Source organism: Perognathus longimembris, chromosome 8 (assembly GCF_023159225.1).
Source record: "Perognathus longimembris pacificus isolate PPM17 chromosome 8, ASM2315922v1, whole genome shotgun sequence".
Taxonomy (NCBI): Eukaryota; Metazoa; Chordata; class Mammalia; order Rodentia; family Heteromyidae; genus Perognathus; species Perognathus longimembris.
This window is the reverse complement of record NC_063168.1, coordinates 49,217,398-49,241,288: the sequence shown is the minus strand read 5'-3', so window position 1 is coordinate 49,241,288 and position 23,891 is coordinate 49,217,398. Positions and strand designations below refer to the sequence as shown.

The following is a 23,891-nucleotide window of genomic DNA, read 5'->3' as shown; positions in this document are numbered from 1 at the left end:
ACACGCAGAGGTGAAAGCACGCACCCCTGGGCTCATGGAGACCCTTGCTGCCTTTGGCCAGTCACTGCAGCTGATCTAGAGTCCAGTGTCAGCAGCTTCAACATCGATTGAAAACCCTCTGCTCCTGTGCTCCAGATTGAAGCCCTGCTCTAAGTGGCTCCAACCAGGTGGCTAGCTGTACCAGCAGATAAACTGAGGCCCTGAGCCCTTCCCTCACAGCTCCAGCTAAAGACTCCCTGTGAAGGAGGTAGGGTTGTAGCGCAGTAGTAGCATACTTGCCCAGCACAAGGTCCTGTACTGTGTACCCATTAGCAACCACTTCCATTCCTTCTTCCCTCCCCTCCAGCCCTTGGTAATATGCTAATATGCTCTCTGCCTCTATTGGTTTGCCTATTCTGTAATCATATAAATGGAATCACCAACTATATGGTTTTTTTGACTGGCTTCTTTCACTTAACATTATGCTTACAAAGTTCATCTGTGCTGTGGTATACATCAATTTTTTGTGCCTTTTTTTTAATAGCTAACTAATATTCCATTGCATTTATATATACCACATTTTGTTTACCTGTTTATCAGCTGATAGATGTTTGGATTACTCTCTACTTCTTGGCAATTAAAAATAATGTTGCTATGAATGTTCATGTGCAAGTTTTTGTATGGATTTATGTTTTCATCTTTCTTGAGTGCATATAAATGCAAAACTATATATGTATGTATGTGTATATATATATACACATCAGGAAAGTTTTGAGCATGTTTTTGTGTGCTTGTTGTCTGTTTTCTATTTCCTTTGGAGAAATGTCTTCCTTCCTTCCTCCTTCCCTCCCTCTGTGTGTCTCTCTCTCCCTCCCTCCCTCCCCCTCTCTTTTTCTTCCCTTCCTTCCTTCCGTCCTTCCTTCCGTACTTCCTTTGTTCCTTCCTCCCTCCCCCTTTTTCTTCCCTTCCTTCCTTCCTTCCTTCCTTCCTTCCTTCCTTCCTTCCTTCCTTCCTTCCTTCCTTCCTTCCTTCCTCCCTCCCTCTCTCCCCCTTCTCTTTTTCTCCCCTCCCTCCCTCCCTCCCTCCCTCCCTCCCTCCCTCCCTCCCTCCCTCCCTCCCTTTCTTCCTTCCTTCCTTCCTTCCTTCTTGCCTGTACTAGGGCTTGAACTCAGAGCCTGAGCACCATCAATTACACTTTTCTGTTAAGGCTGGTGCTCTACCACTTGAGCTACAGCTTCACTTCCAGCTCTTTAGCTGTTAATTGTAGATAAGTCTTATGGATTTTTCTGACCTGGTTAATTTTGAACCATGATTCTCCAATATCAGCCTCCTAAAGAACTAGGATTACAGGTCTGAATCACTGGCACCCAGCTTGTCATATGTTTTGAAATAGGCAAGTGTGAGTTTCTCTACCTTATCAAGGTTATTTCTGTGATTCTAAGTCTCTTACATTTCCAAATATATTTCAAGATCAATCACTAGGGGGAAAACGCAGCTTTTTTTTTTTTTTAAAGAAGAATTGCCTTGAGTCTGTGGATGATTTTCAGGACTATTGTTGTTTTAACAATATGAAGTCTTCCAGTCCATGAACACAGGACATCCAACCATTTACTTAGGTCTTTAGTGTCTTTCAATAATGCTTTATGGATTTCAATGTTCAAGTCTTCCATTTCTTTTGTTAAATTAATTCTCATTTTGTTCTTTTCAATAAGTGGAATTTTTTGTAATTCAATTTTGTATTGTTATATTACGTTTTTGAGAGAAATTAATTGACAAAAGTCTGCAAGGCTGGCCTACACAATTCTGGGATTACTCAACTCCTGGAGCAAGCCTTAAGCTCCCCAACCTGCACCACAGAAAGGTAGCTGTGTGAGGTGACCCGCAGTGAGAGGGCCAGATGTTACCCTGAAGAACTCAAGACATCCTCGGAGAAGTGACCTCCCAGAAGGCATATCCAGGGACCACAGTGAATAATAAATAAGGAAGACATTTCCCACTAGTCAGTCCCAAGGAACTGTGTCATCTGGGAGCTGGAGAACCTTTGGAACTCTTGTCCAGTGGGGTCTTCCAATTGCTGTGTTCTCTGTTCTTCCTTTTCCAAGTGGCACTTTTTACTTGTGGTTATCCTGTTTCTTCCCCTATTGTATATTGCACAAGGGCTGTTTGCCTGTGAAGTAGCAGGGATGGGGGGGGGGAGGGTAGAAGTGGGGCAAATTGATGACTTGTCTTTTAGTTCATGTGTAACTGGTCCAATATCTAAACTTCATTTAAAGGTCAGACACTTACCAAGAGGGTCTGGACTTTGAGCTGGTTGCAGTAATGGATGAGGCCTCATGGATGAACTCTAAACTTGGGGATTAGTATGCTTCTTGTAAGGGAACATTGTGTACTTGTTTGGCTGCACAAAGGTGCAGGCAATGGCAAAGATCCCTAGCTGTCCTTCAATAGCCATTCTCCTCTTCCTTCACAGTGGGGGAATGTTTAACCAGATACATTGCCCCCTACTCTGATTTCCTAACTACCTTTACATCAATGCATGTCTGATGACGAAGTTTGTGCATATATGGTGTATGGGACTTCCAAGCATGCCCTGTCAGCAAGGTAGGCTTATCTTCTTCCTCTTTTCTTATTCTTTCTGGCTGTACGGCGGAAGAGCTGACAGTGGCTCAACCAGGCACCATGGAGCGAAACTACAGTGAAAGATGGCAGAGCAACAGGTAGAAGGAACCACTACAGGCCTCCAGCCTGCCTTTCTAGACTTTGCCTGCCAGAGCTAGTCTTTGACTTGTTTGATGCACTTTTGGGTCCTCTTCGTTACAGCAGGCTAACTTTTATCCTAATAGGAATGTGTTTATCTTTAAGATGAGAGAGACTAGAACAAATCTGTTTGCTGGTGGAAATAACCTACCAGCAGAAGGAGAAATCGATGGGTGGGAAAGTACAAGAGCGTCATCAAGTCCTTGAAAAGATGAAGCATAATAAGATCGAGGGAATAAGTGATGGAACTTTTTTCTTGCCTGAAGAAATTGGGATGCTTCTTTCATTGTGATAGGAAGAAGAAAAGAAGAGTGGAGCTGAGAGACTGTGGATTCCATTCGTGAGAACAGTGTAATAATAATGCATAAATTCTCCCCCCACGGCCTCAATTCTCTGACACACTCATTATTGATCCATGTGTATGGCTTACTTTGATTTAATTAGTTGTTTTTATGAGGTAATAGGCACCTGCAAAAACACCACCTAAACAAAAGCCACAACAATGACCGTAGGTTCCCCTCCCTTCTCCTGCCTCTCTCCACTCATAGCAGCCACTTGTCCTAAAGCCCGTGTGCAACACCTCTGTGCTTTCCTTTTCACAGTTTTTTAAAAAGTTTTTATTATAAAACTGATGTACAGAGAGGTTACAGTTTCATACGTTAGGCATTGGATACATTTCTTGTACTGTTTGTTACCTTGCCCCTCATACCCCCCTCCCTCTCCCCCTCCCCTTTTTTTTTCACAGTTTTATTGCACCTCTCTATAGTTCCCCCAGATATATCCATATGTTTTCCCCCCGATATTGAGGTTTGAACTCAGGGTTCCGCACTCTGTCAGCTTGCTGGCTCATGGCTGGCCCTGTACCACTTGAGTCTTGTGGTACGTGGCTCATGTTTTTCGCTGGTTATTTGGGAGATGGAGTCTTTTGAATTTTTCTACCCAGGACAGCTTCAAACTGTGATTCCCCTAGGTCTCAGCCTCCTGAGCAGCTAAGATTATAGACATAAGCCACTGGCACCCAACTATATCTATATATTTTATTTTCATTTTTCTAGCCTCATTGAAAAGGGCCTCATTTTTCATGTAGTCTGCTAAGCCATACAGTTTTTGCCTAACTGTATACTGTTGAGATCTGTGCGTTTCATTTTATCTTGCCATTGCTCACTTGATATCCCCTTGTGTGAGTATACTACGGTCTATTAGTCCCATAGTTCATGAACTATGGGATCTTAGCTGGGAAAGGAAAGAAGGCTGGAGGGAGCCAATGATGAAGGGTACATGGCCAGAAGGCATTGAGGTGAAAGTTGGTCAAAGCAGGTCAAAGGTTAGAGTGTGATGTTAGTCATCCCATGTGTCTGGGAGAGTGGCAGGAGGTGGGAAAGAGAGGATGAAGATGCAGCTATAGAGTGTTTTGTGGGTGAGAGGCTGGTAGATGACAGGGACAAAGAGGGGGGGTAGGGAACAGAGCCAGAAGCAGGAGTGTCTAAGGATGGAAGAGGATGGAAGCAGTGAGCTGGAAGTGACAAAGGAATGAAACTCTGCCTTCCAGCCCTGAGATACGGAGAACCTGCTCCTGAGAGGACTACATGGAGGTGGGAGCCCAAGGCCTGGAGAAGCAGAAAACACTCCAGGGAGAATGTAGAGATGCAGGGGAAGGCTCTACCTAGGGTGCAAAACCTCTAGGTCGCTCATAAGATAGGAGGGATCCAGCAGAGAAGGCAGCCAGTCATCCCATCCAGAGCTCAGCTAAGGCTGGGAGTGGTGGAAGGGCATGGGTCCCGGGGTTCATGGATGGATGGTCAGCTTTGACTCTGCCTCACAAGCTAGGAGCAGCTGCATGCTTCTCACCAGTGTCCTACAATGCTGTGGAAGAACTAATACTCAGCATCTCGCTTCCCCTCTCCCATGGCCACTAGGCCACCCGTCTCATTTAGCCCTCTGGCTTGACTTACCTCATGAGCGGGAAACTAAATAATCACACTGCTTTCCTTAGGTCCAATGCTAGTGTCAGGGGCAACCAGTGTGAGAACTGCCTTGGTTAGAGGTGGGAATGCTACTAACACTGTCATCCGTTGCATTGGTTAGCACATCTTGCCCTCTCAACAGTCTCCTGGCCCCAATCTGAGGCAAGAGGCACCATCTTGGTTCTTAGAGAGTCTCCATCTAAGAGGGGGCATGTGGAGGAAAAGAAGAAAAGGGAAAGCCAGTTACTTGGGAGCCAAGAAGGGCCCTAAGAGAGACCTGGGTTTGCTTGCTATTTTTGTTAAACATAATTAGTGCAGAAAGAAAGGAAAAGCCCAACCTTCTGTGGCCCAAAGCAATGTATCCTTCCAAATTTTCCCAACTGGGCTCAATTGTGCTGTTTAATTGTGCTTTTTTGATTATGACAGCTTGAAATGAAGGTGGGGAAATCACTAGACACACAGCTGTTCAGTAATTTTCTGCAGCTCATCTCCTCCACTGTCCTATAATATAACACTGGCACTGCCTCCCTGACACTGCTATCCAAGGGACCTAAATGCTCTCATGACCTCTGCTCCTTTCCCCCCTTCCACTATCCCATGGACCATAGAGGATCTGGTGGGAACCCCAGGGATGGACCATTTCTGCTGTTAGCAACAAATTCTTCTGGGGTACCATTTGTTCCACTCTGGGTAGCTACACAGGGAGATGGGTTGTCTTCTGGGTTAGTGCATATCTGAGTAATTCGATGCAAAGCACCTTTCCTTAGGGGAAGGAACAGTAGTTTTATATTTCTCCTTGACTCCAGCACTTAGAGGCCCCAGTGTGAGATGGAGCCATGGTCTTTACTACAACTGAAGTAGAGTGGGGGTTCGCTACAATGAAACGGGGTCCCCCCCAAGGGAGGGGATTCCTGGTTCCCCCAAGAGTCCACCACACAGTCTCCAGCTACAAGGTGACAAAAAGACAGTTTTATTGGGGAAGTAAAAAGTGAACAAAAAGTGAACCGACCGGCCTTGGTCGCAGCCCAGACTCGGGAGCCGAAACTGCTGACCACAAGTGCAGGATCAGGGCCCAGACTCGGGAGCTGGGACCGCCCGCACATGTGCAGCCCAGGCACGGGAGCTGGGACCGCGTGTCCGTGTGGCTTTTCAGCCTGGTTATAAGGCAAACATCACAGACAAACTTGTCACACGCAGGTGACCAATGAAGATACAATACTTACAGAGCATGCTAGGCCGCACACAGGTGGCCAATAGAGTTACAGTCTGTCTCATAATATTTATTTGAACTAACCTATCATTCTATGCCTACTTATAGCAGGTTCCCTTGAAGCTCCCAGGCCTCAGGTCGTCAATCTACATAACTTATCATAATAAAGAGGAGGACACAGGTTCCCTTGAAGCTCCCAGGCCTCAGGTAGTCAATCTACATAGTAAAGGGGAGCTTCCCTGAATAGGGTGGGGGAGGGCTTAGTGGAGAAGGAGTTGGCTTCTGCTCTAATCTGAGCTGGAGTCAACCTGAAGTCCCTCCACAGCTATTGATGGCACTGGGCAGATCTGGCCTCCCTATTACACAACCACTGGGGTTCCTGAGCGGAGGCAGAGACTGGGGTAACCCACATGCAGTGTAACCCACTTTGGGACATACCCAGTGATAAAGAGAGTCAGGATGTGTATGCAAGAAGAGAGAATGTCTAAGATGGGAACAACAGCTCTGGCTTTATGATACATCTTACCACATTTAGAGCAAAGGTTGAGCTTGTCACAGGCAGAATTTTTCTTGGTTGGAAGCATGCATGAGGAGGCTTTACAATAGACTGCTTAAGATATACATGTGTCTGATATAACAGAGACTCAGGAGTGACCCAAATAAAATAGACTATGCTATCAGTTCAGGTAACAGTTCAGGCATCAGCAGTTGGAGCCAAAGTAGTATCTAGGACTCAGGCTAACACAGCAATGCTATCTCTTGGTCCTATCCTTACCTTATAATCCAGGATGGTTTATCACACTGGCTTCCAGGCTGCACCAAATAGTGGGAAAAGGGGCAAGAGAAGTTTACTCCCTCCTTTCAAAGGCACCACCTGGAAGTTGCCCACATTGCTGTTGCTCACATCTTATTGGCCAGTGCTTTCAGATGTATGGCTATCCTTAGCTGCAAGTGAGTCTGGAAAGTGTAGTCCCCTCAGTCTCCAGTAGGAAGCCATATAATCTAGTAAACACCTTTTAGTCTGTGAGAACAAAGGGAAAACTGCTATGGGGGCCAACTTGTAGTTCTTCCATCCAACACCCCAAGTGTACAGCACCATGTTTCTTCCATTTATTTGTCTTCCCCATCTACGCTAGGCCCTGACCATGAGTGGGATAAATAACTGAACCTGGGAAAATTACAGTAAGACATCTCGCTGGATATAGTAAGTGACATGAACAGACCCAATCAGAATTCTTCAGACATTTTCTAACTAAACCCAGTAGCAGATGGTACAATTTTCTTTCCATACTTTTGTAATCTTAAGATTATATGGTTGTGACCCTGAACTGATCATGGTTATTTTCCCTGTAAGGGAATGGAGTGGGCATTCAAAACCTATCTAGATAACAAAGGGTGCAGCTAGCCTCTGAGAGATCCATGGAGCAGATGCAGAAGCTGACAACCTGGTCAGCCAGCCATCCCCATATTCTTGAGCTGCTTGAGCCACTAGTCAAGTTTCTTTCTTCTAAGCTGATGCAAGTTGGGTTTTAGCCATTTGCAACTCAGAGTCCTGGCTTGGTACTGAAATTGGTGAATATTTTCTTCCTGGGGAAGTGGATTGGAGTCAGAAGTGGGCATGACTGAGATAGAAACCTAGAAGAAGCCAGGCACTGGTGGCTCATGCCTGTAATCCTAGCTACTCTAGGGACTGAGGTCTGAGAATCATGATTCAAAGCTTGCCCAGGCAGGAAAGTCCATGAGACTCTTGTCTCCAATTAGTCTCCAGAAAACCAGAAATGGAGCTGTGGCTCAAGTGGTAGAGCACTAGCCTTGAGAAGAAATGTTCAGGGACAGTGCCCAGGCCCTGAGTTCAAGTCCCACAACTGAAAAAAAAGAAAAAAGGAAAGAAAGAAAAGAAAACCTAGAAGAAAAATATCATATGGCTGGGAATGTGGCTTAGTGGTAGAGTGCTTGCCTAGCATGCATGAAGGCCTGGGTTCCATTCCTCAGCACCACATAAACAGAAAAAGTCATGTAGACTCCAGCTACCTAGCTATTTCTGCTCTGCTTCCTGCATTTTCTCCACTCAGCCATTTCCTCCTAGTCAGGCTTCCTTTCAGACTAGCTCCAGCTGGCCCATTCTTGAGGAGGGGGCTGTGGAGGGCCTCCCCTCACAAAAGACCCATTCTCAGCCACTGGTTCTGTTATCAGCCAAGCCTAAACTCTGAATCACCTGTATCTGTGGGCAGTCCATGGGTGGGGCCTCTTGATTTGCCTCTGGGCCTCCCTTTGCCAGGACTTGTAGGTGGGGGTAGACTCTCAATAGAGGCTCTTTGTTTTCTGTTCTTTCAGCTATGGGTTCTGCCCAAGTCCTTGAGACCCTGTGTTCCTCTTCTGTCACTTAGCCGCCTCTCCCTGGCCCCCTCTCCCTCTGGTTCCTATCCTTCTGGAACCATCCATCCCCATTTCTCCTTGTATGGCAGCAGTAACCCCTTCATGGAAGCCTGTGTGGCTAGGAAATAGAGATACTCAGGAGAGAACATTCTCCAACAGTCTGAAAGAAGAATCTGAACCACTAACTGGCTCTCCCCCACTTCCTGAAGAATCCCCTCCACCTGCTACAGAAAGCAACAAAGCTGTCTTGTGCCTGTGGCATCACCTGGTGGTCAGTCTTGGAACTGTCAGGAAGTGGGCTATTTTTTTTCTCTTGAGTTAGCAGAGAAGGGATGTTTTTGTTCGTTTGGTTGTGTGTTTTGTTTTTTTTTTTAAACCATAATCAGCTTAGTTCAGCTCATTCTTTCCTAACTCTTAAGGGAGTCCATCTTAAAACACAAATGGTAAACCCTTAACCCATTTCTTTCTTTCTTTTTTTTTTTTTTTGTCTTTTCTTTTTTGTTACTGGGGATTGAACCCAGGACGTTGTACTTGCTAGGCAAGAGCTTTGCCACTGAGCTATATCCCAGCCCTTTTTAACCCATTTCTTTCGGCACTCATCTTCTGACTCTGTCCTGTTGTCTTCTGACTACCCAATGAATCCTGGCTGACTTAGATAGAGCCAGACCTGTCCTTGTATTAAGAAAAAGACATGCTGAGCTCTGGTAGCTCACACCTCTAATCTTAGCTGCTCAGGAGGCTATCTGAAGATCACGGTTCAAAACCAGTCTAAGCAGAAAAGTCTGTGAAAGTCTTATCTCCAAGAAACTACTCCGAAAAGACCAGAAGTAGCACTGTGGCTCAAGTAGTAGAGCAGTAGCCTTAAGCACAAAACACTTAGGACAACATTCAAGGCCTGAGTTCAAGCCCCAGAACTGGCAAAAAAAAAAAAAAAAAAGAAAGAAAGAAAAAGACAGAGAGTCAAAGAAAAAAAATAATTAGGTGACTAAAGGCTTTTGTCTCCTACCTGCCTTGAAAATCACATCAAGATTCCCTTCAGAATACCCACCCTTTCTCCAAACTCTTGTTTTAAAATGCTCTTTCCTATAAGCACCAGTTTTAAATTCCAAAGGTATACTTTTCTAGATCTGCATTATTATTTTCCATTTCTGTAAACCCAAGTCTTACAACACTGTGTTTTTCTTTTTTACCGTGTAGGTGTGAGGCAGCCCAGCTTGGAGATGGGTTGAATGGGTAATTATGGCTCAACCTGGAAAACTGAGCCCCATTCATACATGGAGCCCTCCATTTTTCTATTGGCTCCTTGTCTGGAATGCCAAACCACTTCCCCAAAACAGTTTCAAAATAAAACTAAGTTGGGACAGCTTGATTATAAACATGCAAAAGAAAGATAATGAGATACTTTCCAAGGCGAGATGGTGGCTGTTTATTGGGGGTGGTGTTGTTTTTTTTTTAATAGGCTAAATATGAGAACTATCTGACTTCCTCAAAATGGAAATCCTGGCCCCTGCTAGAAGCCTAAGGGCTTCCAGCTGGACTGGGCAGTGGCCTCTTTTGGGCGGGAGGCAGGGAATATGGACTGAAGAATAAGAGGATGCTGTGGGCACCAAGACTAGGGAAAGAAGGGGTGGGAAGGCCGAGTAGAGCAGAGGGGCTGGGTCAGAGCCTGGAGAGATAGACCCACTAACAATTATTGAGCATGTTTTACACTCCACTGGCAACACCAGCCCTCTGTAGGCATCAGACTAGTATTCGTTTATTGTCCATTCCATCTCAACACTTGGGAGGACAAGGGAGTAGACAGAAGAGATGATCTCCTGTAGCACCGACCCTAGGATTGCCACCAATTAAAGTTCTGCCCCACCCCCTCTTAATATAAACGGACTGTTGTTCTAGCCTGGTCTTTTGAGGGTCCCCCTTAAGTCTCCACTGCAAGGAGCTCATGTGCCCTTTAGGAGACTTCCAGGCACAGTTTTCTTTAGCAACTTGCATTTCCAGTGGTGTTGGAGTACCTCATAATTGTGAGCCCCGAGGCAGCCGCTTGACACTGGACACTGAGTGTTTCAGCTCATGTCGTCACCCTGCCACAGGAACATCCTGATCTCCATTCTACCTGGGGAAGGTGAGACTGAAGGCCGTGAGGGCAGCTGCCCAAGAGGGCCAGCACTGGCGAAAACTCCCACCTTTGTGCTGCGGTCTGAACTCAAAGCCCCGGTCTTCATTCATCCCAAATGATCCACAGGAGAAAATAGAAAAAGCCACTAAGAGCAGGAGTGGGGGATCCCTGTATGGGAACCAAGAAGATGGAGGTGTAAATAAGAGATACAGCAAGCTAGTCAAAGGCCTTACGGGCAACGGGGAGGGAGGCAGGGTGCCCACTAACACCATACACCAACCCAGGAGGGGTGAGGAGAGGAAAAACATCAGCTCCCAGGGTGTGTGAAAGGGAGGGGAAAAAACTTGTCATGGAGGTTGGGAGAAGAAGGGAGACATGTGAAGCCAGACTAGTGTTGCCTAAACTGCTCAAGAGAGATCTTGGCCAAAGGACCTCTCTTGTGATAGATTGAAGGTTCCAGAAAGTCACACCAGCCAGGTGGGAGCTGAGGTTGGGAGCTGGCCCTGGAACCTCTTCCCTCCTCCACTCTCCTTCCTGCAGCCCAGTTCAGCTCAGGGTCGGGGCCAAGGAGGGCCCGGAGGGGCAGTTCCTGGCTCTACCAGCAGAGGGCTCCAGAGCAGAGTATAGGACAACCTGTGGTCCGGTTGGGGTGGGTGGGGGGGGCGGAGAGGGCACATCACAGGATTCTCTGGGCCTTTTGCCCTACTCACAGGTGTCCACATGCATGGGTGGTCTCCGTTTGTGCACAGGTCTGTCTGTGCTTGTGTGCGTCCTTGTGGGCGTATGTGAAGTGAGTGTATCTGCATTTGTGGGTGTGGATCTACAAACAGGAGTCTGGTTGCTTGTTTGTGTTGTGTTTGTGCATGTGTTTGCCCATTTCTTAGGCACGCACACCAGTTGTTTGTAGCCCTGTGGATATTTGTGCACCCCCGGGTGTCTGTATGACTTGTGCATAGACATCTGTGCTTGGGATGATAAGAAAAGAGGAGAAAATGAATGTCAGGGATGAGGGTTTTGAAATCTTATCACTCTTAGGGTTAGGGATATAGGAACCTCGTACATCCCACAACCACACCTTGATGCAGCCTCCCCAACAACTCCTCCTCCTCCTCCTCCTCCTCCTCCTCCTGCTTCTTCTTCTGCTTCTTCCCGCTTCTGCTTCTCCCTCCCTCCCTCCCTTTCTCTTTCTCTCTCTTCCATAACTTGCAGCCTGTAGACATGCTTCTCCTTGTTGGGAGCAGGAACAGAGCTCGGGACACAGCAGAGATGGTAGACAGCTGTCCTGGAGGAAAGACACACCCACATGCCCTTGGCAAGCTCCCCCATGGGTCAAGAAAGGCACTAGCCATGGAACCAAGTCCAGCCCTCCCTATAGCTGGAGGCCCAAGCTGGTGAGCAGCAGCTCCTCTGCCTTTGATGGAGACTGTTCTGGAACTCTGCAGGCTGTGGAGATAGGCCGGACAAGAAGTTCACTAATGCCAGGGTGGGTTAAAAATGCTTGCAATGGGAATGAAGTAGACTCTTGGCCCACCAAGTTGAGAAAAACTGTGCTAGTTTTCTAGAGCTACAATAGGCACAAAAATCTCCACAGGCACAAAATATAAAACCAACATCACCAGACTAAACCGAGGAGTCAGCAAAGCTGATTCCTTCACAGACTCTGAGAGAGTTTGTTTCCTTACCTTTTCCACCTTGTAGAGGTTACTTGCATTCCATGGTTTGTGGACCCTTTCCCCCAAGCTCAAAGTCAGCCATGCACAGCATCTTCAAATCTCCCCACTTGCCTTTCTTTTTTCTGCCTTTAACCTTCTTCTGAGTATTCTTGCACCACGGCACCATTTCTGACATTTTGGAGGTAAGAAACTTGTGGACTTTTCTGCCTAGGCTGGCTTTGAACCTTGCTTCTCAGATCTCACCTCCTGGGTAACTAGGATTTCAAGGGTAAGCTGCTTCAGACGTCCTCTTTATCTCTGGATCCTTAACACAACCACATCTGCAAAGCCCATTTGCCTGGAAGGTGACACATTCACCGCCAGGGGCAATTGGGGGGCAGGGGAAGGCGGCAAGATGGAGAATCATTCTGACCAGAGAGGGTAACCACAGACAGGCTGCTAATGTCATCCTGAATCCTCTCCCGGTGTCACTGAGGTCATGGGTGGGGACTCTCACCCCTGCTGTGCAGCCCTCAGGTCCCTGCAGCCCAGTCTGGGGTTGAGCTGTCCCAAGATCCTAGAGGCCCAGCTCTTTGGCTGCATCATGACCTGCCCCTCATTCTATCTTCCTAGCAACCACAGGTCAGACATCCACCATTACCCTTGTTCAGACTGATCCCCAGTTCCCATGAGTCTTCCTTAACACTCCCAGCCAGTACCACATCCAACCCCTGGTCAGGCAGGAGGCCTAAATCCACTCTCTCAGAGGGCTGCTCACCAGCTTTCCCACAACCCCTTTTCCCCTGTCCTGTCAAGGCCCCTGGTCTGCCTCGTGGCTGTGAGGTTGTAACCTGCCAGCTTCAGCCTTCTCCACATGGATGCACACTACACACAAGGGCTCCCAGCTGCTCCCCAGTGAAAGCCCAACTGTGAGATAGAGAGCGAGGAGGGGGGACACGCAGAACAGTACAGGCCAGCCCCAGCCAAGTGTCCAAGGGACTCCTGACCTCCCAGATGTTTTCCAAAGCCAATCCCCAGTCCCCTATCAGACCCACATCTGGAATCAAGCTGGACATTCCAGCTGCTCCCATCACTGGGAAATACCTCACATCATCCTAGAGAGTTCATGAGCATGGACAGCACGGGGAGTGGGGCTCACTTCATGGGACCGAGAGCACTTCAGGGAAATCCAGGGGCCATCCCCAGTCCCCAGGAGCCCCCCAGCTTTGCTCCCTGCCTTCTGAAAGGAAAGATGCCGGGTACCAGTAGCAGAGTCTGCACTTCATGGGGATCCACAAACCCATCTTTTTAATAGACAATGAGTTATTTTTTTTTCCTGAAGAGAAAAATGTTGACATGCCTTTGGAAGGTTGTCTGCCCAGAAAATCCCTCTGATGCATGAAGATGTGTTCTTCCCTTTACTCTGACATGTGCATGCGTGCCCGCGCACACACACCCCTCCCAAGACTTGGACTGGCTGTCCTCGGCACATAGGTGTCCTTGGAGCTCCAATCTCACCCCTCTCCTGGCCCCATTCGTTCCACAAAGCTGGGATCCCAAGAGCAGGCTAAATCACTTGTTCACTCAGTGCTCCATGTTTGTTTCCATTGGCTCCTATAGTAAAGAACCACAAAGTAAATGGCTGAAGCAAATGGCCACTTTAGTCACCTGTGATTCTAGTAGTTAAAAATCCCAAAGTTGGGGCTGGGGATATAGCCTAGTGGCAAGAGCGCCTGCCTCGGGTACATGAGGCCCTAGGTTCGATTCCCCAGTACCACATATATATATATATGGAAAACGGCCAGAAGGGGCGCTGTGGCTCAGGTGGCAGAGTGCTAGCCTTGAGTGGGAAGAAGCCAGGGACAGTGCTCAGGCCCTGAGTCCAAGGCCCAGGACTGGCCAAAAAAAAAAAAAAAAAAAAAAAATCCCAAAGTTGGTGGGCTGGGAATATGGCCTAGCGGCAAGATTGCTTGCCTCCTATACATGAAGCCCTGGGTTCCATTCCTCAGCACCACATATATAGAAAATGGCCAGAAGTGGTGCTGTGGCTCAAGTGCTGTGGCTCAAGTGTGGCAGAGTGCTAGCCTTGAGCAAAAAGAAGCCAGGGACAGTGCTCAGGCTCTGAGTTCAAGGCCCAGGACTGGCAAAAAAAAAATCCCAAAGTTGGTGTCACTGAATTAAATTTAAGGAGCTTGTAGAACTGGCTCCTTCTGGAGGTAATCCATATCCTTTGCCTATTCAGTATCTAGTGCCAGCATGCATCCCTTGGGGAGTGGCCCCATCCTCTTTCAAAGAGCATCATTCTATCTCTACTTCCTTCATCACATCATCCTAATGCTGGCTCCTCCTTCATCTTTTTATAAGGAGACTGGTGAGTACACCAATTTGGTAATCATCTCAGAATCCATAATTTAACATCTATATGAGACATTCAGAGGTTCTGGGCTTGGGACATAGGTGGGGGTCCACTGGTCAGCCTTCTGAAAGTGTCCATCTCTGTTAGGGTTGTTTTTTCACCTGTAACTTTACAAGCTGGTCTCCGTGGCCTCAGCCAGCTCTGATGCTAAGATGGGAAATCTCGTCTTGTTGAGCCTCTGGCTGGATGTGCTTTGCCTCTCTTCTCTTCTTGGTGCTGAGCCTCTGGCTCTCATGTTGCCTCTTCTCTTTCCTCAGAACGGAAGCCTTTTCCTGCACCCAGTACCACATGGCTGACTGACACCCACTGAGAGGCTCTTCAGCCTTCTGTGGGCACCTAAGGAGGATGTCCCAACTGTGAGGAAGTCACTCCCGCCTCAGTGTACTTTAGGATCTTAACTGTAACTCCCTCCCTTTCTCCAAGGCAGGGCCCCAACCGTTCTTCTACAATGTGAGGACTTATTGGAGAAGGTGTGGCCTAGAAAAAGGAGAGGAATGGAAGTTCGTGTCTCACTCCCAGTCTCAGACTGCCCTTGGCACAGCTTGGCATCCCCTGCTCTCTGGAGGGCCCTGGAGCCTGTTGTGTCTAGGTAAGGGACCAATTTTACCTTGCAGACATAAGAGAGGCAATGCCTTGGAGAGGCTCAGAATCAAAGAGGGGCAGTGTCTGAGGGAGATGGCTCTGAGTTCTGCTCAGTCCGAGAGGATTCTTTTACCTCATCACCAGCAAAAGATGCTCCTGGATTAGTTAGCTTTGCCTCACTGTGACAACGATACCTGAGGCAGTTGATTTTAAAGAGACAAGACTCATTGGCTTACAGTTTTGGACGTTTTGGTCCATGGTCACTGGGTCCTGTCACCTTGGGCTTGTGGCAGCACAAGCCATGTGCGTCATGGCAGGAATATGTGGCAGAGAAGGTCTGCTTACCTCCTAGTGGCCCAGGAGCAAAAAAAGAGGGCATCTCACTACCCCCCTTAAGGACACGCCCCCCCATGACCTAAGTTCCTTCTGCTAGGCCCCACCTACTGAAGAGTCTATTACCTTTCACTAAATAGCTCCATAGGCTGAACCAAACCTTTGACACATGGGCCTTTGGGAGACATTCAATATCTAAATTATAGCAGCCAAAGTCCCAGGTCAGGAGCTAACAGTAGGTTCTGGAGTAGCCAGTATGTTGTTGCTGGGGTTGTTGAATTTGTTTGTGTGTTTGTTTTTTTGCCAGTCCTAGGGCTTGGACTTAGGGCCTGAACACTGTCCCTGGCTTCGTTTTTGCTCAAGGCTAGCACTCTACCACTTAAGCCACAGTGTCTTTTCCAGCTTTTTCTATATATGTGGTGCTGAGGAATTGAACCCAGGGCTTCATGTATATGAGGCAAGCACTCTACCAGTAGGCCATATTCCCAGCCCCGGGGCTATTGAATTTGAATCTCTTATCTTAGAGAAGCCACTGTAGGACCCAGACCTAGAAGGTGTCTATCTGTCCCCTCGGGAGAGGTGTGAGTGGACCTACTCTGTCTACCAGACCCAAGAACAGGGTAATGCCAAATCTAGCTACATGGAGTGGAAGAAAGGATGAGCATGCCTGCTGTTCCCAGCACTCTGGCTTTCTCCTTCCTGCCGCTTTGCATCTTACCAGAACCCCTCCAGTGACTCCTTCAGGATTTCTTCTGTTCCCCTGACCAACCAAATGACCTTTTCTGGCCAGGGCTTGACCACAAATCCTGAATTCTTGCTCAAGGGAATCATGTGTACTGTAAGTGTTCCCTGTTGCAAAAAAGTTCAAGGTTCTTACTATACAATCCCAATAGTCTAACCTTGGCCTCTTCTCCCATGCTGGTTGCTACTTTTCTCCTTCTTACTCTCTCTGCAGCAGCCCCTGTGTCTGTCTGTGCAATTTTATAGTGTCCAGCTTCCCTGCCTCCGGGCCTTTGCACCTGCCTCTCCTTTTACCTGAAGCAACACTCTCTCCACTCCTGGTTTCCATTTGGCTCCATTCCTCCTTTGGTTTTGATTAAATGTTTTCTCCTACTCCTCTCCTCTTCTTCCTCCTTTGTGCATATATTGACAAATGAGTTTTATTGTGGTATTTCCATACATGCATATGATATACTTGGATCACATTCACTCCTCTATTACTTTCCTTATCCCTGTCCTTCCTTTCTATCTCCCTAGAGTTCCCCTTTTACTTTTGTGACCTTGGTTTTTTCATGTCCTCCTCTAGATTCAAAAATCAAAAGTATGGTATACTGTGTTTTTAGGATTGGCTGATTTTACTCAACATGGTGATCTCTAGTTCCATCCATTTTCCAATAGACTACATCATTTCATTATCCTTCATGGCAGAGTAAAGCTTCAGTAAAGCTTCATTATGCATATAGACTACATTTTCTTTATCCACTCATTCATTGTTGGGCATTCCTAACTTAGCTATTGTGAATAGTACTGTAATAAACATGGGTGTTCAGGTATTTCTATAATAAGTTGGCTTTGATTCCATTAGGTATATGCTCAGAAGTAGTATGGCTAGATCATATGGAAATTCTATTTTTAATTTGTTGAGGAACCTCCATATTGATTTCCATAGTAGCTGGATTAATTTGTATTCTCACCAGCAGTGAATAAGGCTTCCAGCATTTGTTGTTGTTCATTTTCTTTATGTTTGTTTTCTTCTCTGGGATGAGGTAGAACCTCATTGAAGTTTTGATTTACATTTCCCAGATGGCTAAAAATGTAGGATATTTTTTCATATACTGAGTGGTCATTTTACTTTTCCTTCCAAAAAGAGAGACCTGCCATGCACTGGTGGCTCATACCTGTAATCCTAGCTACTAGGGAGGCTGAGATCTGAGGATCATGGTTTAAAGCCAGCCCAGGCAGGAAAGTCCATGAGACTCTTATCTCCAATTAACCACCAGAAAGCCAGAAGTGGTGCTGTGGCTTAAAGTGACAGAGCGCTACCCTTAAGCCTAGGCCCCAAGTTCAAGCCCCATGTCTGACAAAAGAAGAAAAGAAAGAGAGAAGCCTTCGTGGACGTAAATTACAAATGTACCTCTTCTCATTCTTTTCCTTCCTAGTACTTACCACGATTGCTGGCGGTATGGGGCTGTTTGTTGTTCATTTTTGGGGGTGTTGATGGGGTTTGAACTCAGGGCTTTGTGCTTGCTAGGCAGGCACTCTAGCCACACCTCCAGCCCTTGCTCACCACAATCATAATGCATCTATTCCTTGTTTTCTATCTTCCTCCCGCAACATGAGGTTGGGAGTCTTCTCTCAATCTCTATTTTAGCTTAGTACCTAGTGCTATTGGCAGGTGCTCAAAACATAACTGTTGATTATCAGTGAATAGCACCTCACTGATGAACCTACCATGTTCCAGAAACTGCCAGGTTCCAACTGTCCTTTAGGGAAGACAGGTGAGTCTAGAGAAGGGCTTTGTGCTGGAGTAATAGTGCCAAGGTAGATAGTGGTCAGGCCCTACTTTTCACAAGCAGATAAGCCCCAGAGATCATTCCCACGTTTTGCATAGGAAGAGTGCTGGGCCCCCATCAGAGCTCTGCCGGTGGTCCTGGGACCAGAAGCATCTCCTCGACTCTCATCCAGCACACTCCTTACAGACCATGCTGCCTTCATGATGGCCCTGGCCATGTCCTGACCACATCCGTGTCCCCAGGATCCCCATGAACTGACATGAGAGGGGAGAGCAGAGGACAGTTGTGCCCATGAGACAGTCTACCAGAGAGGGCAGCCAGAAGGCAACAGCATGAATGTTGAACGTGGCCATGGACTGGCCCAACGCCCCAGCTAGTGCTGGGTTTCACATTATCCCTCTCCATAGCAAGAGTGAAGAGAAAGGCCTGGAGCCCAGTTCTGGTGCTGCCTCTCCTTAGCTGTATGTGTGTCCTTTGTGAGATCCCATCCGTCCTCAGGAGAATGGGGACAGTAATTGGTCAAACCTCCCAGGTGTGTTTTGAAGGCTGAATACAGAAGAGGCATGAGATGTCTACAGTTCAGAGATCTCTAAGGAAAGGTGACATGCGTTTTATTTCTATTACCCAAGCCCCAACCCTTCCGTCTACTTTCTCTCATTCCATGGACTCAAGCCTTCGGTGTTGGGAAAGCAATCAGATTAAATGGAGCCTCAGGATCCCAGACAGAGCTACCCAAAGATAGCCTAACAGATTAGGTCTGAGTACTTCTAATACTCTTTTTTTTTTTTTTTTACTGTTTACTTAGTGGGGAGGGGGCTTAAATATGGAGCCTGGGTGCTGTCCCTTAGTGTTTTCACTCGTAGCTGGCACTCTACCACATGAGCCATAGCTCTACCTCTGACTTTTTTTGCTGGTTAATTAGCAGTAAAAAGTCTCACAGACTTTCCTACCTGGGTTGGCTTCAAACCACGATCCTCCGATCTCAGCCTCCTAAGTAACTGGGATTATAGATGTGAGTCATCAGTACCCAGCTACTCTTCAAGGTGTTAAATCAAATCCTGGGTGATCCAGATATTTAGTCAGGTTTGAAAGTCACTAGAATAAGTGATCCTGTGTGTGATTTTTATAAAAGCCAATGTATATGCTCAAAGCACTGAAGTCCCTTCCCACGGTCCCCAGAGCCACAGCAAGTATGCCTCCCATTCTGCCTGGTGCAGCTCCAGCTGTGAAGGGGTGGGGGGGGGCTGGCACCAGCTGTGTCCCCTCCTGCAGCTGTCTCTACCCTGTGGCCAGTGGAGAGCACTGTAAAATTCATTCGCCACATCTCCCAAAGCAGGATCAGGTGACAGCTGGTGGTGGTGTTGATCCCAGCAGATGAGAGACCTCAGAAATACAGTCCCCCCAGCTCCATCCAGCTCAAGGCTCCCTGTATCCTGCCTTATTCTAATTGGGCTTATCTCTTGAACTTGGAGATCTTCCTGGTTGGATCTGAGGAAGTGCACGGCTCTTTACTGCAGATGGAGGCGACATGGTGGCCTCTGTGCATGTCACTGCTTTCTGAATGGCTGAGGAAGAGGAGGAGGGCACGGAAAGCAAGCACACTGGACTGTGGGTATGAGAGAGCTGCGTACAGGCTCCAGCCCTGGTCCCCGGTGAGGAGGAAATGGTTTCCATTGAAGAACAAAGTTGAAAAATCGTTGAGGGAAGCTGAGAGAAAGGGAAACAGAACGAAAACCAAAGTGGGAGGAAATCCTACCTCAAGCTGATTTCTCATCACAACCACCTGGGTGACTTGTTAAACATACACACTCCCAGTCTAGTTCCCAGTCAATGAAGTTATTCTTGGGAATGCTGGGTTTTCTCCTCCTTAGGGTTTAAAATGTAGATTTCCAGCTCTCTCAGGGCCTGGGGGTGGGGGGGGCGGTGGTGTCTTACTAGAAGACCTTTGATGGGTGAGTACAAAGTAAAGAGGCACTATCCTTACTTAATCCACAGCAGGGATTATATGTATAATTTTCCCTCTGGGTTTTAGCGAAAGAGGGTGGGAAGGGGATGCGGCAGCTGTGGTGGGGAGCGGGGATTCCTAAAAGCTCCTTCTCCAGGCTGGGCCCTCTCCTCCTTCCCTCCTATTTGAGTTTCTCCAGTGAGTTGTCTCCATGTGCTGCTTCTGCTTGCTCCTCTTCTCCCCTCCCCCATCAACTCCAAGTGTTCCAGCCCTAATGTTTGGGGTCCACCCAAGTTACCTTGTATAGGACTTATAAATAGTTAAGGATCTGGAGTGGGGGAGATTGTAGGCCAAAGGTGATCATCAAAGTAAAGAGGAAGGGGATGCCCTGAAGGAAGCAGAGAGGGTGTAACGTTGGTTGAAGGGAGAGGATGGGGCCACAGGCCAAGGTATGAAGGAACCACTCATTGCTGAAAAGGAAGAAACACAATTCTCCTCCAGAACCTCCTGAATCAGCTCTCCAGACTCCCTAACTTTAATGCCTTTGGAGTTTTTTGTTGTTGTTGTTGTTTTGTCTTTTTTTTGCCAGTCCTGGGACTTGGACTCAGGGCCTGAGCACTGTCCCTGGCTTCTTTTTGCTCAAGGCTAGCACTCTGCCACTTGAGTCACAGTGCCACTTCTGGCCATTTTCTGTATATGTGGTGCTGGGGAATCGAACCCAGGGCTTCAAGTATACCAGGCAAGCGCTCTTGCCACTAGGCCATATCGCCAGCCTGCCTTTGGAGTTTTGACTTCCAGAACCGGATGGAGTGCTTTCTTATAGTAGCCACAAATATTTAGGATACAGTAGCTCGAGGTACCGCCTAACCCTCCCCAGGCCCTCTGCAGACCAGGCACCAGCCTTGGGCTCTTCTCCATGCCTCCATCCACTCCTTGTGTAGATTTGGTATTTTCCCTGTCACTTTTTCGGAAACAGGTCAGGGCACTGCCTCCCTCTGGCCTCCCTCCAGCACCTGTGATGGGGCCAGGTAGCCAGGGTTCGCTTCTGACCCCATCTCTCCTCACTCTCTTGCTTTTCCTTCTCCCCAGAGATAATCCCAAATCCAGGCCTGCAACTCCACACCCTAAGATCCATTGGAAAGGTCCTCCTCTATCTGAGGCACAGCAGACATTTCCCTCCTGCTGAGACCCAGGCTACCTGCTCACCCCCTGGGTGCCCCACTCAGACATCACCCTCTCCAGGCAGCACTTTCTGCTCATCCTGCCCAGGGGCTGTGAGCCCCTCAGAAGCAGGGCTTGGTCTAGTTGCCCAAAGTTGAGCTCTGAGTATAGTATCTGGGCTGGTTATTTCTTTTTTGGCTCAAGACCAGGACTCGAACTTGGTACCTGTGGCCACTTTTGCTCATTGTCTAGTGCTCTATAAACTGAGACATGCCCCCAACCCCAAAAGGGCTGGTTATCTCTTTTCTTTTTTGAGTTGAGTGGGTGGATGGATGGATGGATGGGTGGATGGGTGGCTGGGTGGATGGGTGAGAGGATGGATGGATGGATGGATGGATGGATGGATGGATGGATGGATGGGTGGGTGGATGGATGGGTAGATGGATGGATGGACCCAGCTTAAGGGGTCATCCAATGTAGGCCAGATGAGCCCCCAGGTTTCCCACCTCAAACTCTAGCCTCAAATCTGCCCCCAACCCTTGGAATTCTGGTTTTCTGTCTGACTGAAGCTAGCAGAAAAGACTGGTACCCAGTGATGTGCCCACACCTGGCCTTTGGAGACAGGTAAGCTTGCTCTGACCCCCATTCTGGAACTCTGGTTACCTCCCAAAGCCTGTGGTGCAGGGCCTCGGGGGCCTGCTCAGGCCTCTGGCTTGTCTGAACATACACAGCCCTCTATCTCTGGGGCTTTGCATTTTGAGCCTTGTTTTAGGCTCACACTATACAAATGCTTCTTGAGACCCTGCAGGCCTGGATTGAGATCATCTCTGGGGAGGAGAAAAAGCAAAGTGTGAGGCGAGATCGTGGGACAGGGCTCTGTGTCCCAGAATAACCAGAACGTGCCTCCCAGCACACCTGCTGCGGGTCCTGTAAGCTCTGGCTGTCTCCCATGTGGATAACACACAGAGTATCCTTGAAGCAGAGCCCCCCGAATCCCTGCAGATCTCCAGAGCAGGTATAAAGGTGCAGGTGCCAAGAAGTGCCAGAAAGTGCCTGGGAACATGCATTTCCACAAAGGGCTTCTCCTGGCTCTTGCCACAGGCCTTTGACCCCACACCTCAAGCAGACACAAAGTAGGAGTAAAGCAAGGGAAAGGAGGTGAGCGGATCAGATTGTTTCCTAGGGAATTTTAGATCAGGAGGTTTGGTGGCCCCTCTGGCCCATCCTGGCATGGTACCGCTGCACTGAGCCATCCTCGCAGACTTTAAACCAAGAAGCCCCTAGCCTGAAGAGGTTTGTGGCTAGGACAATCAAAGCTGCCATCCTCAACTCTGGTGACCACTTCTTCTATAGGGCTCCAGAAAGGGCAGTCTGAGTCCACCCTCCTCTACCCACCCTACCCCCACCCATTCTCCTGCACTAACGTGTCCCTGCCTGGCCCAAGTCTATCAAGACACAGCACCAGCTCAGGAGGGACAAACCCTTCCACTTTGCCCACCTCAGCCCTGCCACACAGTGGGAAGGTAAGCCACATTGCCAGCCATTTTGCCTTTCCTTTGTTTTTAGGTAGGGAAGGTCTTGCACTTTTACCTGGGCCAGCCTTAGACTTTTAACCTTTTTGTCTTCAGCCTCCCCTCCCCTAAGTAGCTGGGATTACAGGCGTGTACCACCACTCTTGGCTCATTTGGGCTCTTCTTGTCAAGAAAAGCAGCTCACTAGCCAGGGGCAGTGGCTCATACCGATTTAGCAAGTGAAATTTGGGGAGATCATGGTTTAAGGGCATCCTGGACACAAGGTTTGTGAGTCTCATCATTTGTCATCCCAGCTACTTGGGGGAGATGGAAATAGGAGACTTCCAGTCAGGCCGGTGAGGGATCTCTTGTTCTAATTTAGGGTTAATGGCATCCACCATCCTCACAGCGTCTTCTCTCGGACCTTGGGACTTTAAGCCTGGATTCAGAGGAAGACGTGCAACCATCTGGAGCTCCATCCTCCTCAGATGCCGAGACCAGGGCAGAGCCTGGCCTCCCTCACCAGCAGCAGCTTGCTTGGAATCCATGACAGGATGATTCTGCCACAGGTGTGACAGGCACCAGGTGTTGGTGAGTGACATGGGAAAGCTGAGCCCAGCCCCCAGGGGACATACTCCTGCCAACATCTATCAACAAGAGAGGGATGTCTTTCTGTGTGGCCAGAGGCTCAGAAACAATTTCCCTTGGACGTGTATGTGTGTGTGTGCATGCATGCACACACACACGCACGTGTGCACACCAGCTCCTCACACCTGGAGGGGGCTATGACCCTGCTCAGCCTGTCCTTCTATCTTCCTAGCTTAGCTTCATGTCCATTCAAGGCCAGGTTTCTGAGAGGCAGCTCTCGAGGAGCTCCCGCAGGCTTGCTTTTGCGTGGCTGAATGTGCTAGGCCATTACCATTGGGCCCGACTCCCAGGATGCATTGGCGCACGCCAGAGCAGGGCTAGAACTTTAGGTTGAAAGTATGGAAGACCAGTCACCCAAGAGATCATGGAAGAAGGGGCATCAGGTCCCACATCTGCTTTTCAGCTGAGGCTAGCCAAGGAAGGAGAAGCCCACACTGCCCAGGCATGGGAACCAGCAGTCTTCATCCCAAATGAGCCCTAAGGCTGGCCCACCCCCAGCCCCTGCCAGCAGGCCCCTCTGCCTCCGTGGGTGCCTTCTAGCGGCATCTCCCCTTTTGCTATCTTGTTTCTATCCCCCACAGTCGCCTGGCTCTTGGCTACCCCTTGTGTGTGCTCCAGAGCAGGGGAGGATGGGGAGGCTGATGGGGGTCTGTATTGGACTCGGCCAGATCCACTTCCGGCAGTCAATCTGCCCTCCTGTCAACAGACTGAAAGCTCCCACCCAACCC

General features: G+C 48.3%; 1 long non-coding RNA gene across 1 annotated transcript; it reads left to right on the top strand.

Annotated features, from left to right (window-relative positions):
- The first annotated feature begins 8,630 nt into the window (after positions 1-8,630).
- On the top strand, positions 8,631-14,665 carry LOC125356909. Its single transcript, XR_007211982.1, has 3 exons — positions 8,631-8,640; positions 10,653-10,657; positions 14,646-14,665. It is a non-coding gene; the product is annotated as an uncharacterized LOC125356909 (long non-coding RNA).
- Positions 14,666-23,891: the final 9,226 nt, after the last annotated feature.